We start from the raw sequence: 15,473 nt of genomic DNA on the forward strand, positions 1-15,473 counted from the left end.
CTTTATACCTTATATTTATTTCTCTTCATCATCTTTTAAAACTGTCCTTAGGTGTTTTTTTGCATGTTAAAGCATATTTATTCTCTTATTTTGAGTAGAAATATAGAAAGGACATTTTTGCTAATAGCATTATTATTATCAACTCCCGAAGTCAGAAGACTATAAATGTGTATGTTAGTGCTCTGGCGTATAGCATAAGACCATGCTGCTATTCAAGACCAGAGTTTTATTTTTGTTTATCTTTGGCAAAAAGCTTAAATATATGTGAGATTCTCATTATTTAAATAAAGTTTTCATGGAAGCATAACTTACTTCATTTTCAGATTTATTTTCTCTTTTTGTCTCTAGAATTAAATGAGTTTCTTTTACCCTTTTTGTCATACATTAATATGATTTTACTGCTGAGTAAAAATAAACTTCTATTAGAGGAAGTAAAACATTTATTCACAGGAAAATGATAAAATATAAAAGGGATAATGAGAAATTACTACTCAAACAATAGATTTGGACTGACTTAGGTAAACCTGTCAAATGAATTAAAAATTAAGAATTTATTTATTTATCGTTAGTTTTCAATCCTATTCTTCCTTCTTCCATTGAATTGCTGCAAACCAGTTAGAGATACAAAGAAACATTTGCTGAAATGATTTAATTATAAGAAATTGTGCCAATAAATTATTTTAAAATTTATGGCCTTAGGCATTCTTACCCACATTGATTCTTAGAGCCCTTAATGGGACTTTTATCAGTGGGATGGACAATATTTCTATTACCTGTTTGGATGCATAAAGCTAGAGTATTTGACTACTTAGAACTACTTAAAGAAATAAAAGAGGAAATCATTCCCAATTTTTCTAGAAATCAATGATAATCATTTTTTAAAGATTGTATTTATTTATTCATGAAAGACACACAGAGTGAGGCGCAGAAACATAGGCAGAGGGAGTAGCAGGGTCCCTGCAGGGAGCCTGTTGCAGGACTTGATCCCAGGACCCCGGTATCACACCCTGACCCAAGACCCTCAACCACTGAGCCAACCAGGTGCCCCATAAATATTAATCATTTTATCTTGTGCAGGATAAAAATTATTTTGCATGGAGACTGTTGACATGATTCTAGAAGAGTGAAGATTCTAGAGTCAGGTCCAATGGAACTGTGCTACCAAATCATAACAAATGTGTGACCAACTGCAGCTTTCCCTCAGATGGAAACAAAAAGTGACAACTATAATAACATTGACCTTACAGTGTCCTTGTAAGACTCAAAAGAGATAACACATGTAGAGCTCTTTGCTTACTGTCTGGCATGTAGCAACTGTTCAGTTATCATTTTTTAAAAATATTTTATATATTTATTCATGAGAATACACAGAGAGGAGAGAGAGAGGCAGAGACACAGGCAGAGGGAGAAGCAGGCTCCACACAGGGAGCCCTACGTGGGACTCGATCCCGGGTCCCCAGGATCAAGCCCTGGGCCGAAGGCGGCGCTAAACCGCTGAGCCACCCGGGCTGCCCAGTTGTCATCATTATTAATTATGGTGGTTACACATTATTTAACAAAGGAAAGTAGCTCTCAACAACATAGAAATATAGATTGAACAGTTCTGATCTGTCAAAGTTACTTATATTCATTGTGATTACTTCTATATTTTTGATTGTCAGAGTGGTAACATAGAAAGCGGTAAAATTTCTGTGTGTTAAGGTGCTTGAGATCACGTGTGGTATGCAGAAATGACTACAAGAAGATTCTTTTGCAATCACATCTTCTAAAAAAATGTCCAATTGCAGAATGTCAATCTCCCTGACAGTGTAAATCTCCTTAAAGCAATTTAATTCAGATTAAAAAGCTAAGCATGGCTTCTATAGCAGAATGGGAGATCTGTTTCAAATCCATCACATTAACACTATCAGTAACCCACGATGACCCATGATTGAGTAGTTTTAATTAAGTTCAATTGGAGTACTGGGGGAAAGGTGCTTCATTTAATCCTTCATTAATAGTTAAAGTGAATATTATAAATATCCCTATAACTTTTGTAGCTTGAACATCTTTCTTTTTTATTGAATTTATTGTTGTTTTTTTTTTTTTTTCCTGTAGAGTAGTACCATTTGGGGAACTCCGATTCCCAGGAGCTTTAATGCTACCCCACTTCTAGCACTATAAAACAGAGGCCTGCTGTTTTAATCACGCCTCTCTCTCTCTCAATGTTGTTTGCGCCCTGGTACAACCCATCTGCCTCGAATCTAGGGCTCCGCTGGGGCTGCGCACATCTGCCAGCCAGACTACCTTCGTACACAATTACTCAATCCACCGTAAGGCTCTTTAATAGGAAACAAGTGTGACAACGGCAAGCCTCTTTTTTTTTTTTTTTTTTTTTTTTCCCTCCTCCCTCTTAAACCACAGAGTCAAATAGCTCTAATAGAGATGAAGCCTGATAGATCCGCCCAGGTGTAGGTGAAGCGGCGGAGCCCGGGGACAGATGCTGCGCTCCCCGCCGCAAGTCCGGGCAGCCCCGCCGCGGGCCGCTCCTGGCGCGTTCACAGGCAGCAGCTCGGGCCGCTCGCGCTGGCGCCGGGTCCCAGGGCGACCTGGAGCAAGGTGAGAGCAGCAGGCAGCCTTCACTCCAGCGGGGACGGAGGACAGCAAACGCAGTAAGTGGAAAATTCATCCTCCCTTCTTTTACTTGGGAATTAATTAAGGATGTTTACTCTCGGGGAATCCTCCAAAGGCTGCAAAAGTGAACCAGCGAAAAGCCTGTGTTGGGAACCCTGTGGGTTTCCCCAGGTTTCGCCTTGCACGGGGCCCTGGCGCTGTCACTGAAGCTGACACACTCTGCGAGGGACTTCCTCACTCACAAGGTCTCAGAACTAAAATGTGCTGCTAATAACATTGCTAATTCAGCCCTGCAGCCTGGCAGATTACTCACTATTTCTGAGCGAAGCCTCCTTTATTGCTGTCAGAAATGGTGGTAGCAAGTGTTTTGTCACAGTTCTGAGGATAAAAAAAAAAAAAAATGTGCAAAGTACATACTTGGCTTGAAAATAGAATTCAACTTTTACGCATAACTGGATTGTTCCATCACCGTTCATTAGTGTGCGGAATTTGCTTGCGATTTTTGCATACCAAATCCATTCTACAGCTCAGTCTCTTACCAAAGAAAGGATGCTGAAAACTAAAAGCGGTATTAAGTTGTAGCAGTAATGACAATGATAATGAATTTTTAAACAAACAAGACAAAACAAAAGGTCATTTGTCTAATAGCATAGGAAAAGATATTAAAGCCAGATGTAGGAAATCTCAACTTTGACTTTTTGGTCTTTCATGCTTGGTTTAAAGCAGCCTTCACTTTGCGTTTACTTTGCATTTACAACTTCAGATTCACCGTTAAACTGCATTTGAGCTCCAAGTTCAGATTTGATCTAAATACAGCCCTGTTCCTTGAGCCCCCTACTCTGATTTTTACTTGGCTATGGGGAGTCTTTTTACTACTTATACCATATATCCTGAATTGTGTTAACAAGCTAACTGTGGTGGACTTTTTCAGGTGGAATGTCAGCCAATGTGAAAGAATGCGTTTGCTGTTCAAATGTATGATGTTCTTTGTAAGAAATAAACACATGAGACATATGCCCTGACAAAGATTCCAGTTATGATTACTAAATACAATCCATCAAATATTGCCCAGAGATCATTGTATTAAAAAGGATGTGGTTAAAGACTGTCAGCATGTCATAATATCTATTTACAGTCCTTTGAGTTTTTTCTTTTAATTTTGGCTTTTTAATTTTTTTAAATTAGTCTGGAAAGCTTTGTTGTCTCAAAAGACAATGCACATATATAGGGTACATAGGTGAAATAAGATAGAACACTGTTGCATTGTTTAAATAATTCCCTACTGGCCAGTGTTTTGTTTTTGTTTGCTAACTATTATAGATGGACATCATTGAAATTGATGGGTTAAAAGCCATGACGGTGGAATCCTGATGACTCCTTTGTGTATATTCAGAAATGATTTAGCTTGGATAAAGTTGCTGCTATGAAAGGTTTAATTAATTACTTCTAGTTAAATATATTTCTTTAAGAATTGCATTTGACATTACTGATGGTGGAGTACATACAGTTTAAAAGTCATTCTTCATGATATACTTTAACCGACAATTGTTGGCATTGAATAGCGGTCAATGTCTACCCCCTACAGGGAGAGAATCTAATTTCACTACGCCTTCCCCAGTACATGAATACCACAAGTACAGTTCACACATATGAATGCTGTAACCGTGTCAATGATTCCAACAAGTGCCCCTTAATGAAAAGGTCAGGTCTGTGATTAATAGGAAGCCTTTTTCAAAGGCTGGACTTCACTTCAGCACTGCCATTAGATTTGTTTCGTCTTGATTTACTTCGTTTGCCTTTCAAAGTATAATAAAAATCAAGTGGTCCTATGCTGCACTTTTTAAATAGTTTGTGGTTAGTTTTATGTGATGATAGCACAGTGGTTAGTATATTTGGTTCAGTTAAAAAAAAAGTGAAAAAAATCATTCAAGCCAATTATTGAGGGCATAGGATGATGGATGAGAATTTTATACTTTATCCAAATAGTTAGAATATATAGCCTTTGACTAAGTTTGAACTAATTAATAAACTTTAAGAGGTGCTGTAGGGATAAAGATGGAGTGACAGAGGAAGGTTTTGGTATTTTACATAAGATTTATTATGTTTAAATGGTAGCTATTTGTCAGCAAGTAAATATACACAACTCATGCAAATAATGATTTTTCACTAATGGAGAAATTCATTTAAGGCTATATAGCTAAGTGGAGATAAAGACAGTAATTATATCTAGTGATATCCTTAAAGAAGCAATTTAGTCATCTATAATATAATGGTGGTTTTGTTACAATCATCCCAGTTAAAACTTATGCTGGAAGCATTAAGTCCAATTTAAAATTAAAAAAAAAACTTTTTAACTGGCATTATATTCTGCTAATAAATATATTAAAATTTAAGCAATTTACAAATTACATGGTCCTTAAATAAATTCCTTTGTTCTTTCATTCATGCAAGTGTCCTGTGTCTCTCTGGCTTTATCTGTACATGTTTTCAAATAAGATTGCAATAAAAGCAAGTAATACAAATAATATAAGTAAATCTAAAATATATGTGCTATATTTATTCATGCAAATTTTCATATGCTTGGAGGAAATTTTTTTAGAAATCACAGGATATATTGACTTATTCCGAGAGATATTCTCTCTTAAATAATTTATAATTTTTAACACTAAGTCAACCCTAAAAGTATTTAATAACTTCATTTTCACCTATAACAAAGAAACTACGTTATATATCAAGATAGTAAGTATAGGTAAAAATATAGTTGAATTTCAATGGCCGCTCAAGGAGGAGACAACGTAGTCAACTGTATGATGGGCATAGTGCATTCCAGATGTGCTCCCTCCTTATCAGTGTCCAACAGCTGTGTTTTCCAGGTACTCTTCTATTCACAGTTCCATTTTTGCTCTAAATTGGAAGCCGGCTACTTCCGGGTAGGGTGCTAATGCATTACATTAGTTGGGCACTTGCAAGGAACCAAACACTGCCCTGAGCATTTTTTATATCCATGATTTATTTAGTCCTTAGGGCTCAGTGAAGTAGGTACTGCTTCTATTCCCATTTATAAAGGTAAAAACAGAGTAGTTGAGAACTTGACCAGTGTTGCAGAGGTAATGAGTAGTGGAACCTGGACTCAAAATAACTTTACTTGAAAGTAGATAAATCTTCCAAACACTGGAAGCACTGTTTCCCTAACAGGTGACTTCAAAATCAATCAAAGTTGACTTTATTTCTGATCACTTTATCATAACTACCTGAATTCTGAAAGAGATTCATAAATAGAAATAGATAGAATGCCCAATCAAAGCAGTTTGAGAATGATTATAGTTAAATGCAAAGGATTATGACCACACTTCAAGTTATATCATCATTTAGCATTTATAGATTCTACTATTTTCAGAGGTTTTAGTACAGGTACAGGAGGAGTTACAGTTATATGGCAGATATTTGGAGAAGAACTGGTCCTTCTACCCTCACTCGATTGCTAATTTTCCATTCCTATTAAGTCTCTGAGAAGAGTTTATCATCTGAGGGTATTTCCAACCAAGCCGCTGGTGAAGTTAACGGGGGTGACGCTAATCACGATGGCTTCTCAATGAGTGTCACCTCAACACATTCCCACCACTAATCAGTGAAGAAAATGAGCTGTCAGTCATTTACTCTTAAAGATTTTCAGGCCTCAATTATTCAGTAGGATCATCTGGATTTTTTTTTTTTAATAGAATACTAATCGAATTTTCCATTTCTCTGTGGATATTTTTGTCATGTAGGCATGGCCTGGAAAATGCCCACTTCAATAATTTCATTTCAAATACAGACTTTCCTAGGAACTGTATCTCTGTATCTGTGGTATATCTATCTGCTGGAACACTTTCACCCCAAGACATTTATCCATATAATTGAGAATGTTCTTTGCGGAGAAGTCAAAAACAAAATATTTATGATAAAAAACCCTTTGATTTCATGTTACAACTTTTATCATTATGGGCTTGTGTATCTTCTCCAAGATAGAGACAGAATATTCAGTTTAAAGGGAGGTGTTGTTTTTTTCAATTTCTAAAAGCGCATATAACCATAATTGTTAAGCCAAGACATCCAGTTACTTTTATACAAACAGGCAGATTTATGGATGGCAAGTGTAATGAGCACATGGAAATTACTTCAAATTTTTAGCAACCGCAACTCACTTTTTTTCAAGTGGATAAATGTAAATGTTACTTTAATTCTCATATATCCTTTTGTGTTGACAAAAGCTATCTGATGAAGGTACCTAAGTGTGGTTGGCATTCATAAAACCAGAAACTGTTTTATGCAAAAGAAGACAGAGAAGAAAACAATTTTTTCAAACTAATCTGGAAGAATTAATCTATAGTGACAGGATCTGAAAGCTCTAAATACCTTGAGGATTGATGATTAGTTAAAAAACTTTGGTGAAAGACTTCCTCTATCACCATCATTACTCAAAGAGATCAACAGTCTAGCTTCTTGAAGTTAATCTTATCCTCGTAAATCCTTTTTGAATTATCCAGAAAATGCTTTATTTTCATTTGCAGGTGCATCTTCAGTGGGAGAGTCCCCCCCCTTTTTTTTTAACCTGACTCATCCCAAGCCTTCCACCGGGGCCCCAGTCTACAATTCGTTCTGATGTTGGCTCTTGCTGGCTGGCTTACTACTGGCTCAAGTTCCAGGGAAACACTGTAGGCTTAGCTGTTGTGCTGATGGACAGCTAGTTCCATTCATGTCTGGTGGTCAGAACTTCCACGGTCGCATACACCCTGAAGTCCAAACCAGCAGTCAACTGCAACTCAACTCCTGATCCTTCCTTTGTTTGGAACACTCTTGGTCCCACTTTCCCTACACAAATCAGACTTCTAACTACTTTGGGTATATTTCTGCAACCAATATCCAAAAGTTATTTTCTTATACCCCTGCTTAATATTAAATATTATCTTCATTTCAGGCTTATTGACACCAATAGCCTGCTTTGAGCATGATATGAATTTTTAATTTTCTTGTGAAGTACACTTTATCATTGCTGTGTGTTCAGAGTTAAAGTTGGCAGGTGTGACAAACTCAAGGTTTCAAGGAGGCATCTAATTAGCAGTCAACTTCATTTTGTTTTATTCCTTAATATTGCACATTCAAATTTAGATGAATAGCAGAGAAGGATGATTAGTGTTCTATTTGTACTTTCATTAAGTTTGAGGTTTTGACCTTGTTTCTGGCCAGATGTGCTGGTAAGTATGAATTCCACATGCTACATAATTATTTTCCTGATAAACTGCATTCTCAGTACTCAAATTTATTTTCCCTAGATAAACCATATACTATTAATTATGTACATACCTGTTTAGCATTTTTGCTTGTAGTTGACTGAATTACAAATCTAAAATTCTCCATACCATGACATAAGACACCAGCGGCCAGGTCCTCTCTTTTGACAATTATTAGCTCCTTTTCAAAATCTACAGAATATCCACCATGCAACATTTTTGTGATTTATTTGCACATGAAAGAATTATGCAAAGCTCTTTCTAAAGTTACCAGGAAAAATTGTGAGAAATTATCATAAGATGTAAAAGGACATGAAAGTGCATAAGCGCTGAATGATATTTTATTCAGAATTTTCCAGACTTTTAAAGGGTTCTTTCTCTATGTAGTATGGTACAATATGTTTGATATAATTTATGTTATATAAAGCATAACACCTATTTTCTCCCCTATATTAAAATATAGTTCAAATGATCCTTAATCAGAAAACTGTTGCCTAAGCCTGAGTTTCACTTAACAAAATAATGAGTTCAAGTAAAAAATTCTTTCTTGGACTGAACAAACACTTCTCAAACCTTTTCCTGATTTAGGGAAACTTAATGAAGGATTCATATTTGATTTTTCCATTTCTTGGTGGGTCTCTTTCTGCCCTGTTTTGAACAATTTAAGAAATGAAACAAAGTTAACAATGGAAGCCAAAAACCTTTACCATTTGAAAGGGAGTGACCAATACTGAACGCTTGAATTAAGCTTGGTCTCCCTACAATCACAGCTGACAATTGCTGGACATACGGTAAAGAAGAGGAATATTGTTTTTGTTTTTTAAGATTTTTAAAATTCATTATTCATGAGAGACACAGAGAGAGAGAGTCAGAGACACAGGCAGAGGGAGAAGCAGGCTCTATGCAGGGAGCTCGATGTGGGACCTGATCCCGGGTCTCCAGGATCACGCCCTGGGCCAAGACAGGAGCTCAACCACTGAGCCCCCCGGGCGTCCCAAGAAGAGGAATATTGTTAGGACTAGCAAAAATGTCTTAATATTCACATAGAACATTGATCATATTTGCTTCAGCTATCCTATAACACCATTTTTTTACTTCTTAAATGATGTTAGAAGTATGTTTTAAAATGACCAATTTTGTGAGCAAGTATTTAACTTATGTGACATGAAAATTTGAGTAAGAGTGGTTTATGTGCAAGCACTTTCATTCCCTTTAAGATAGAAAAGCAAATATATGTGGGTGAATATGGAGAAGAAGCATAAAGTAACTACTATATCACTTGTGGTTTACGTTCTCTCTTTTAATCTTCATACTGGTAGGCAAAAGATATTTGTCATTTCCATTTGACAGGTGAGCAATGTGTTTTACTTCCTCAAGTTTATGAATAACATTAAACTAATAAAAAATATTTTCACGTGACTGATAACGATATTTGAAAGCAGTAAATGTGCACAAACATGCCAAGATGCCCAATATGCAGGTTAAGTTGGGACAGAAACTGTTTTTATTATAGTTTGACTGGAATTTAGAGACTCAAACTACTTCAGTACATAATGAATCTCAAGGATGCACAATACACTGTATAGATGGTAAGAGTCGTGTCTGACAAAAGCCTTAGTATTGCCATTACATTTTGATTGGAGAAAATACAAGAAATGAGTATGATATCAATGCCACGTCTTTCAAGAAGGCGTTTTACGTTGGTACCTTTAGGAGAATACAAATGTTGTAGATGATTTTATCATGTAAAAAATGATGTATATTTTATATCAGACCTTGTCTTTACATCATATTTTTTAGGCATATTCATTAATTTGTGTTACAGTAATGTGATAAATAACTTGCTCTCTGTGTGTATGTAGTTTATGTGTGAAAGCAAATATAGGCATGTATGAATACACCCTCTATTAGCATGATTTCTATTATAAATTCCACGGTAATAACCTGATTAAAATAAAAATGATTATTTTGTTTAAAGAATTATAGTTCCTAGTTTAAAAACCAAATTTCAGCACAAACTCCTGTGTATACCAACAGGAAAAAAAATCTATCATTTAAAATATTTGTTTCCTAGCTCACCAAGCTGTTTTAGAGTTTTGAATATTTACAGTAATCATTTGCTACTCTAAACTGCTATGTAAACCCTGTATTTTTTAATTTAATGTATTACTTTAAACAATGACTGTGGCTACCAACAGCATTACACAGAGGTCTTGTAAATGGACTCTAAGTTTTTAAAGTATTATTAACTTCTTTTTATTCATTTTGGAAATTGTCAACTTTGCTTTTTTATTATGACAAGACCCCAAAGTTTACTTTATTAGTATTACTTGTCATGTATTGCCCATTTGGAGTCTTTTTAGACTCTCCCAAACAACTAGATCCACAAAAAAAAAAAAAAAAAAAAAAAAAAAAAAAAAAAAAAACTAGATCCACAAACCTAACATTGGCTAAAGCTGACACCAGCTCCTTCTAAGGAGACAGGAGAAGAAGACACAAAAGACTGCCTGCCAGCAGGGCAGCTTCAAGGACTCCACTTGGCTGAGGCACAACAGAGAAGCTCAAAATGATGCAGGTGGAGAAGACACCAGCTTAAACAAAGCCTTCCCTGTAGAACCAGTATCTCTGTTACAGGAGGGGCACGGCTTCCGAGGTTCTTGCAGGTGGTCTGCCCAGTGGAAGTAGTTGCCATACTCAGGGAAACCCGACATTAGGCTTCCCCGTCAGGTATTTACATTTCTCTCAGTCCCAGTTCAGGATAGCAGTCAAGGTTACTTTTGCCACAGGTAAATTTTCCTAGCCATGTCATTGGCATTCTAATTTTTATCGTATTTCCAGGGAAAGAGAGCTAACCAGTTCATAAAAGATCAAATTGTCATGACAAAAGGGCAAGTGTGTTGTAGTTCTCCACCCACAGGCAGTTAACATGAAGTTTCATAAGATTCCCTTGAAGGGGTGGCACAGCATGTTTCCATTCTGTCCTCAAAAGCAGACTGCACCTACATTTACAGTTACGCTATTGCACAGAGACCTGCTGTCATTTGTTGTCTTGATGTGGCTTCCACAATAGTTTTAAGCATTTCTGCCCCTCTGTAAACTTTAAAAACTACACATACCTACACACTGACATTACGAAGGGCTGAAAGAGATGTAGATCCGTGAATTAAAATCCCCAAGAGAATTTTGTCCCCTTTATTTGAGGCTAGCCTAAGACTATATGAGATTTTTCTAAGACTAAAGCTCAGAATCATTTATGTAACTGCTTAAATGAATAAGACTTCACATAAGATAAGCCTGGAATTGCTTCCAAAGCTCAGGATGCTAGTTCCAGAAGACCCCCTTTGGCATGGAACAGGCTAATAGGACCCATCCATGGAATATCAGGTGTGGCCACAGCAATAATGTTACACGTCAGCATGTTTTAGGGGAAGAAAGTGAATGTGGCAGGAACTCTGGCTTTTCTGGAGGGAAATAGTGTCATGGGCAGATGATACTTGCGGGCTCCTACAACTGTGACCACCCAAGTTTAAGGATTGACTTAAAGTATTTTTTCAGAAAGGACTAAGGGCTGGGCAGGTTAAAAGCATTTTGAGTGCATTTACTATTGTGGTTGCCAGTCCTAACGACTAGATTTGAAAAGCACTGCTAAGAAGTTATGATAGTGGTATTTCAATAGGTGCCCCCTGAGAAACTATATGCAGCTCAGGTGGACTCTACTGGTTTCCTCTCTACGGTTAGGTATTAGCTATACAATAATTATAAAATATATGTGCCCTTTGTACATAGTCTTATAATGAGTAGGGAATTTACCAAAGGTTCAAAGATTATACTTGCATAAGGTCAAAATCAGCAGTATGACTATGGACAGGTCATTTAATAACACTACCTCAGTATTTTTACCTGAGAAGTTTTAAATAGATAGTGCATATAGTTTCTTTTATTATTAATTTAAAATATATGTATGCATATTATTTCATTTGTGATAGTATTAGTGAATAGCAGTATATAAAACAATTTAAAAATAAACTTTGGGGATAATAAAGATGTCTTACTCTTTTAAAAATGTGTGCTGATATTTTTAAAAAATTTTTAATGATACATTTAAATGACTTAGAGTAATCTTGACTGATTAATAAACTCTTGAGTAATTAAATATCTTCAAGTTATTTGAATATTGAAAAATGAGGACATTGATTCTTTTAGTTAATTTTTCTGGCTTCTGTTAAGTGCTTATCATGAATTACGGAATTAAAAAGCATTTCTTATACTTTAAATAGATAATAATTTACCATTTTTCTACTCTAGATAATTTTTTATTCTGTCAAACTATAGATACCATAATGAAATGGAAGTGGTGCAATGTAATTAGCTGAAAATAGTGAATTTAATTTATCTTAAATTATGTGTAATAAAAGAAAAAATACGAAAGCATATGAAGAATGATATTACTTAAAGAAATAGAAAAACCTATTGCAATTATTTCATATTCCATCCTGAAATTAGAGCTATAAATCTTTGGAAAAATTGTCAGAGTTATATGAAGTTTCTATTAGATCTTTCTGTTGTTGTTGTTACACACTGCATTTAATAGATATATCATCAGCTGTGGCTGGCTCTCTTGCTTTGGATGAACAATATACTTAAAGCATCTTTAAAATGTATTTCTTTTAACAGAGATTTGTCGAAGTTACAAGAGCTTTGAAATAATGTATGTTTTAGATTTAATCCCAACCTGTGCAGTACAAGCCATTAATAATTAAGACGTGCAAAAGAATATGGAGATATGAGTATTTGAAAGACTGGGTCACTGTGGACTTAGGCCAGGCCTTGGAGGTTTCCACTGAGCAACCCCGCAGTTAAAGGTGCACCTTTCTCTACTTAGAAGCCTAGAGAACTAGGAAATAGAACAGGACTGATCTTTAGCAAATTCTGAGTGTTAAGAGCTTGAGCTCTGATGCTCTTCCATTCTTTTCATAACTTTTTCAATTCAGGGAATAATTTCTCTTGTGTTCTCTCAGCGATGGAGTCGCCCTCATGCTCATGGACTTCATACTGACTTCCCATTACCCCCAAACCTGAACTTGGGCCGACAGCTGCAGTGTTCTCAGTTCCGAAAGCTCCATGCCCTGAAATAGTCTTTATTCTTCGGCATCGTCACTCTCTTCCCCACTGATTCCTAAATCAACACATTCATTCTATGGGTGTAGGAGCTACTGCTCAGTCCTGGATGGGAAGCCAGTTCAGCCAAGAGACAGCATGTGGAAAAACACAGTTTGCTCTTACAGTATCTTTTAATTACTACAATTTTTTAACCCCTTGGGGAGTGTTTATATTTTAGGAAGGACAGTCTTTTGATTCAAAAGGAGTTTCTAATGTTACAAGCTTCAGAAAAATGTAATAGAGATGAGTTTCAGGCCAAGGGCTGAGCTCGCTTCCTGTCCACCCCTGGGCTGTGATCCGCCTGTGGCCAGCTCTGGCCCAGGAAGTGCTCCCTGGCCCGCACTCCGTCAGGAGATGAGGATCTATTTCAACTCAGGGTCAATTTCTGCTGTCCAGTCACTTTTGCCTGTTGTATATTCTCATGCTCTAAACATTTTGAAACCAGCCCATGGAAGAACCTTGCTGAAAATAATCTTTAAGAAAAGTTTGAAATTTACTTTTAATGATGATGTGTTCTGAGCCTGTTTTTCACCTTCTCAACCATTCTAGGTGTTCCTCTTTTGCCCCTAACCCCCCACGGCCTCCATCCCTAGCAAACCTTCCTTCTGAAGTCAGTTGGAAATTCAGAGGGAATGACAAAAGGAAAAGAGAGAGAGAGAGAGAGAGAGGAAAAAAAAATTGCCTGAATGTTGCTAATTGAGGGAAAGTGAGGCTGCTGCATGTCTTAAGTCGTGTTCCCAGTGGTTGCTGCTGAGGTGAACATTAATCTTGTTTTAGTAAACTTCATTTATATAATTAATCATGTTGTCATTGGAGGGTTAGTGATGCAGTTGGCCTTGGATAACCGCCGGATACCTAAGACCTTTGCGCCAGCCTAAACTTATCTGACTTGCCTAATCTAAGTCAGTTTACACTAGATTCAGAGCTGGTGGGCTAATGTCATTTTGCTCTAGCTGTTTTTGTTGTTATCACTGCCCCTGTTTTAAATCAATCTTGAGATTTTACCTGTGAAAAAGAAGAGCGATTGAATGTTCCTGACCATTGAACTTCTTAGTGATATTATTATTGATAAGCCGTGGATGCAGTCTGAATGGGTAAACCATGGCAGAGCAATATGGATAGCACCTGGTGTCACTGGCTTAGGTTCACATTGTTTGAGGTTGTACACTTTTTCAAAGAATGAAGTATAGCTCTTTGAAAACCATTAATTTTGAGGCATAATTTATTTTTTTTATTTTTATTTATTTATTTATTTTTAATTTTTTTTAATTAATTTTTATTGGTGTTCAATTTACCAACATACAGAAAAACACCCAGTGCTCATCCCGTCAAGTGTCCACCTCAGTGCCCGTCACCCATTCCCCTCCAACACCCGCCCTCCTCCCCTTCCACCACCCTTAGTTCGTTTCCCCGAGTTAGGAGTCTTTATGTTCTGTCTCCCTTCCTGATATTTCCCAACATTTCTTTTCCCTTCCTTTATATTCCCTTTCACTATTATTTATATTCCCCAAATGAATGAGAACATACACTGTTTGTCCTTCTCTGATTGACTTATTTCACTCAGCATAATACTTGAGGCATAATTTAAACAACCTTTCTTCTTCTATGAAATCTTGAGCTAGGTAGTATCTTTCCTGCTCTGAATTGTATAGCATGCATTACCTGTGTCATTTATTTCCTGGCTGCCTCTTTTGAGGCATTTCCATCACCTGCTGGATGCTAAGCTTCTTGGAAAACAGAGACCAGGGCTTCCACTTCTTTGTGTGCAACACTGGCCCGACAGACTAGGTGTTCAATAAATACCTCTTGATGGAGAATTGACAATCCTACCCAGTGTATGCAGATGGAGGGGTCTTTACCTTCTATCTCTATACCCCATTTGCTATTTAATTGGCTATTAGCTGGAGCTGATTGATAGACATGAACACTTTTTTAAGAGAATTGGCAGCTATGTAAATACAGCACTTAACCTTAAGCACTCAGCCATTAACCTTAATCACTGTCCATTAACCTTAAAACACCCCAGGTTTCTCCCCTTACAATCCCCCAAAGCGGACCCCACGGAATGCATTCTCCAGCATGAAAAAAGAATCTTAGTAGAATGTTTTTATTGTTCTGTGAGTGGCTATAAAAAATGTAATTTGAAAGGGAACATTTGATTCTATTCTGTATGTAGATACTAATTAATTTTCCAGGTGTTCAAAGCAAGATACAGAATTGGAACAATTATTTTGAAGAGCAGGTTAGGATATATTTGGTAAGGAAAATACTGAACAATGCTTTTTCAAACTGCCATTTATAAGGTTGATAATCACGAGTGTATCACTTATCTTTCTAATTAACTGCATAAATATATGAAAAATCACCTTTTCCTCTACCTGCTGCTAGTCATATTTAATATTAATTCCAGATTTGCAGGAACAACTGCTT

General features: G+C 36.5%; 1 protein-coding gene across 2 annotated transcripts in view; it reads left to right on the forward strand.

Moving 5' to 3' along the window:
- Window positions 1-2,198: 2,198 nt before the first annotated feature.
- SEMA3A (semaphorin 3A) overlaps window positions 2,199-15,473 on the forward strand; it is a 455,199-nt gene continuing 441,924 nt past the window's right edge. The window contains exon 1 of one of the 2 annotated variants that reach the window (XM_072759792.1): window positions 2,199-2,651. The gene's annotated coding sequence lies outside the window, so the exon portion shown is untranslated. The remainder of the gene's footprint in view (window positions 2,652-15,473) is intronic. The other variant, XM_072759795.1, reaches the window with a different exon arrangement.

The sequence above is a fragment of the Vulpes vulpes genome, chromosome 5 (assembly GCF_048418805.1).
Source record: "Vulpes vulpes isolate BD-2025 chromosome 5, VulVul3, whole genome shotgun sequence".
Taxonomy (NCBI): domain Eukaryota; kingdom Metazoa; phylum Chordata; class Mammalia; order Carnivora; family Canidae; genus Vulpes; species Vulpes vulpes.